Raw genomic sequence first — 5,558 nt, 5'->3', positions numbered from 1 at the left:
AAGAGCAAGGAGACAGAGATAGCGATCAAGCCAAGGGTGGAGGAACCTATCCCTTTGCCACAAGAAGAGGAGCCAAAGAAGACCAAAGAGGGTCGGGTTAATCTAGAAAAGATAGATAAACAGATAGTAGACAAGAAGAGGGTCAGGTTAATCTAGAAAAGATAGATAAACAGATAGTAGAAAAAAGAACCAGCGAAGAAAACATGGAAGATAGTTCAGGGGAAGAGGAGTTTGTTCCCAATGCTCAGAACTGCGAAGCTCAGCTAGAGCTAGCAGAATTTGAGACCATCTCCCAAGATCAATAGTGCCACCCAGCTTGAAAGGAAGATGAAGAGTTCCCACCTAGATAACCCGACCAAGAAGAGTCTAGCAGAAAGGGAAAAGAGGTGGTTATCTAAAGGGTTCGCACTATCCCATGAAATGAGACTGATCAACTTCAAGAAATTGAGGAACAAAAGGTCCACCCAATGACGAGTAAATTTTTTTTAACGTGTCTTTCAGTTAGTGTGCAGGGTTAACAAATGACCTGAAGCCCTTAGTGTTCAAGAGATGGATGAGAACAAACAAGATGTCCCCTGACTTCTTAGCTCTCCAAGAAGTCAAAGTTGGAGGAGTTAAGCTCCACTGGCAATTAAAACAGATCAATGATAACAGATGCTGGTACACAACTGACCACAATGAAGGGAGAGGTGGAGCTGCTATAGGTGTTGCTAAACACCTGGCTCAAGGAGTAGGGAGAGATCTTCAAACTTTCGGCGAATGAGTAAAATTTTTTTACGTGTCTTTCAGTTAATGTGCAGGGGTTAACAAATAACCTGAAGGCCCTGGTGTTTAAGAGATAATAAAGGCAGTATCTCTTAATATGTCCAAGAGCTCATCCCTTTCTTTAAAGTTCGACCATGTATTTAGCTCGTGGCCTCTTATCACATTGCCTATCCCTTCCCACCTGTCCCCTCTACTCTCAACCATATTATAGTCTCCGAGAAGGAGCACATTATCTGCCAGATGGACAGTTTCCCACAGCAGAGCTAGAGCTATTTCTAGCCGCATTCGAGGCATACATCGAGAAGACTTGGCAAGAGAGATTTGGATGGCAAAATTGCACCCCTACCCCAAATTCACCAAAAGTCTAAAGAACTCTCCCTACTCCTTGAGCCAGGTGTTTAGCAACACCTATAGCAGCTCCACCTCTCCCTTCATTGTGGTCAATTGTGTACTAGCATCTATTATCATCGATCTATTTTAATTGCCAGCAGAGCTTAACTCCTCCAACTTTGACTTCTTGGAGAGCTAAGAAGTTAAGGGACATCTTGTTTGAAGAGCAGACAAGGCTAACGAAGATATGTTTAAAAGCCTGAAGAAAAAACACGCCCAAGAATCCCTTGATGCCCTTCTAGTTGGCGACAGGCACATCCAAGACCTGAAGGAAATCCTTGAGGTAATTTCAGAACACTTTAAACAGTTGCTTGGAGAGGAGGAGGTCATCACAACAGAAAAGGCTATAGCCCGCGGGAAGTGCTCTAGAGCGAAAGAAAGAAAAGTCTCTATTTTTGACAACATATATTTGGATAGAGATGTCTCTCTAGAGGAACTAAAAGGGACAGTAGACCAAATGGGGAAGGGCAAGACCCCAAGAGAACATGGACTTCCAATAGAGTTCTATCAAGTCTTTTGGGAAACGGTAGGCCCCTACCTCATGCTGCTCTAGCAAGACTCCAAAGCAAAGGGCTTTTTGGACCCAAGAATCAACACATGCATGATAAAACTTATTCCTAAAGGTGGTCCAAAAGAGGAATTGAAGAACTGGAGACCGTTGAATATGCTAAACAATAGCTACAAGATCTTTGCAAAGGCACTTGCTCTATTAGACTCAAAACTAAGATGCAATGCTGGATTAGGGAGGAACAAAAGGGATTTATACAAGGAAGGCATATCTTGGAAGCCATTCTCACTTTGTGGGAAGGTCTTGAATTGGATGAGGAGATGTAGTAGGACATCTGCTTCCTCAAGATAGACTTCGACAAAGCGTATGATAGAATGGAGTGGGGATTCATCTTGTCTTCCCTCAAAGACATGGGAGCAGGGCTCGGGGAGCGGGGCTCAGCTTTGTGTCTTACGTTGAAATTCTTCTATATCAAGCTGGAAGCAAAGTTGAAGTAAATGGCAAAACTACACAACCTATCGAGCTTAAAAGATCTATCAGACAAGTCTGCCCTCTAGCCCCTTTGCTCTTCGCCATAGCTGCTGCAGATGCCCTTGGGTGGCTCGTTAAGGATGAATTAGAAAAGGGCACAGTGAAAGGAATTCAAGTGGAAGGGGATAAACATATTATGTGTTAGTAATTTATAGGCGATACAAATCTAATGCCACACAATGACGAAGAGTCATAGTTCAGGTCATGCTACAATGCCTAAACACCTTTTGTACAGCCTTGAGATCTAGGATAAATCACGATAAAATAGGGATCTATGGTACTTTGAGCCCTCTCCCCCTCTTTTTGTATAATAAGGGGTGTAAAGAAATCAAAAAAGGAGAGGTCTTTAAATTACTAGGAATTCCTATGGCATTTGGTTGCACTATGCAAGACAGATGGGACTAGGTCTTAGACATAGTCAAAAGCAAGGTGAATAGATGGCAGGACTGCAACCAACCCTTGGAAGAAGAAAATTCGTTCTCAATCACTACATCTACCCCTCCATTATTTACTATATCTCTTGTTGGTTCTTGACTAAGAAGTTCCTGAGATAGATCAACAGTTTGTTTAGATCATTTCTTTGGGGAGGAGATGAGGTCAATCACAAGGTCCCTAAAGTGAAATGGCAAACCTGCACAAAACCAAAGGCTGTGGTCTAAGAATACAGATGTTGAAAAATCTACGGCAAGATTCATGGCACAATGGATTTTAAAGGTAGTGCAGAACCCGGATAAAGTTTGGGCTTACTTAATCCTTAGAAATTTAAGTAAGGTAAAGATTATCAGGTGTAAACACTAGAAGCATCTTTCAATTGGGTCTGCCCTCTATGAAAAGGAACCCTGCACAGCAAAGGGCTCAGACCTTTGGAAAGGTATGTGGTCAGCCTGCGAGTCACTGAGACCGTATGTGATATGAAAAGGGTTCTCTAGGAAATCATGCACTTTCGTGGCCAATTATTCAATCTGTTCTTAGCCATTTGGGTAGCCACTAAGCTCAGGGATGATGAAATCAAAAATGCCTTGTAGCTCAACAAGAAAGGGATTTGGGTCTGGGGATATATGTATTCAGCGCCATAACAAGACCATCGTACTTTGGTGGGAGAATCCGTATGCACGTTCGTGGTAGATTCTTGCTGGTGATGGTGATGCCAATCGCAATCATCTGATCGCGCAGATTCTTCACCCTGGTGATGAACTTCTCTGCCACTTCAAACTTAGAGAACTTCTCGTTCGCGAGTTGAGTCTCCAGATTCTGAATCTGCGTCTGATTTGTGGTCTCTTACTCATTTTTCAAGACCGTCCATGCCTCCTCCGCTGTGGTGACATGTTGAATTAACGCCATGACGGAATCACTAACACTGCAAACAATAGAACACATCGCATCTGCATTTCTTCTTGTCCACACGAGAATCTCATCTGCAGTTGGTACTATCTGTTGTCCTACATTGGCTGGATCCGGTCTCACAACCGACCTCATGTCCACCCCATTAGCAGTGTCCCAAAGCTCGTATACGCTTCGGATGGTCTTCATCTTGCACTTCCAGAGTGGATAGTTAGAGCCGTCCAACTTTCCGCTTTCGCCGAACAATGGGATTTGTAGTCTTACGGGCTGGGCCATCTCTCACAATCTGCTCGCAAACAGAAACACACTACCAAATCTTCTTGCTAGAGTCTAGGCTGTGATACCATGTAAGAAAATAATACAACATCTGTGCTCAACAGATAACAGGATCTCATACGCAAGAGAGAGAACAAGATAGTATGGAGAATCAAAAATTTGATTACTATAGAACTGATACAATAGATGGTGCTGCCTCCCAACCGTGCACTCCTGTGAAAGAAGCTTCAATGGCATGCTGGAAATAGTAGAAGATGGAGGCTGGATGCTAAGGAATCAGGGTTGCTGTAGCCAGTGATGAAATGGGCTTCATGGGCTTGCTCTCATATAGCCACCAGTCGTAGTCGGTTAGGCTCAATTGGGTGACCGACCCAGTCTGCCCAAAACAGTCGACTGGGGGTCGGTCCCAAAATAGACCACCGACCATACGATAGAACCGGTGTGCAAAATAGAGCAACCAACCTACGATCACCGTTCAGTCCAGAGCCATCCGGGATCATCTGAGGCTCCAAACGGGCCCCGCAACCTGAGAGTGGGCTGCCTCCAGAAATGCTCCATCTACCCTCAGTGCGGTCAGTCAAGGGATGCCTTCCCGCACTTGCATGTAGCCTAGTTGGCAGTGTGCCAACTCTATCTGAAGCCATCTAGCCATCAGGCCACACATGGCCCCAATCTGGTGTCCACACTAGGACCTACCGGATAACCGAGCTACTCAAATGCCTTCTCCTCATATGGGGGCTTACAAGTAGAGTTAGCTGGTTCCCGCATAGTTACACGAGAGTGGTGCATTGATATCTAACAGATAGGTGGATGGAGGCTATGCAGTCAGAGTATGGCTCCATAATGAAGAACAACACTTGGGACCTTGTGGATCGACTACCAAAATGCAAGGTAATCGGAACCAAGTGGGTATACAAGACCAAGTACAAGTCCGACAGAACGTTGGATAAGTACAAGGCTTGGCTCATGGCAAAAGAATTCACACAGGTACATGGTTTTGATTATCAGGATACTTTTGCTCCCACAGCACGACTAACCACAATTCGCAGTGTTTTGGCTTTAGCTGCCCAGGGAAGTTGGCCCGTGTTTTAGATGGATGTGAAATCCACCTTTCTGAATGGAGATCTCAAGGAGGAGGTATACGTGGAACAACATTAGGTTTTGTGATCCCCGGTTCAGAAGGTAAAGTCTATAAACTGAAGAAGGCACTTTACGAGCTGAAACAGGCCCCACGAGCGTGGTACAAGTGAATTGATGCCTACTTTCTGCAAAACGGGTTCAGGAGGAGCCCATCTGATGCAAATTTGTATATCTTCAGAGAAGGAGGCAGGTGTATGATCGTGGTCCTTTATGTGGAAAACCTTGTCATAACAGGGAACCATAAAGAGAAGATCTTGCAAACAAAGCATTTGCTAGGAAGAGAGTTTGAAATGGCAGACTGATGCATTTCTGTTTGGGGATTGAAGTGTGGCAAGAGCCAAAACAGATCTTCATTTCACAACTGAAGTATGCTGGAGAGATACTGAAGGCATTTGGCATGGTTGAGTGCAAGATAGTTGGTACCCCTATGGAGGTTGACGTGAAGCTCTCAAACGAGGATTCATCACCACTGGTGGACGAAGCAAAGTACAGAAGACTTGTGGGCAGCTTGATTTACTTGTGCAACATGCGGCCGGACATCAATTTTGCGACTAGTGTACTAAGCAGGTTTTCCAATAAGCCCCGAGAGAACCATTGGAGGGCAGGG

This window comes from Dipteris shenzhenensis, chromosome 19, assembly GCF_047967505.1.
Source record: "Dipteris shenzhenensis isolate YYH24624 ecotype China chromosome 19, Dip_SZ_1.0, whole genome shotgun sequence".
NCBI lineage: Eukaryota > Viridiplantae > Streptophyta > Polypodiopsida > Gleicheniales > Dipteridaceae > Dipteris > Dipteris shenzhenensis.
Note: the sequence above shows the minus strand (reverse complement) of the source record.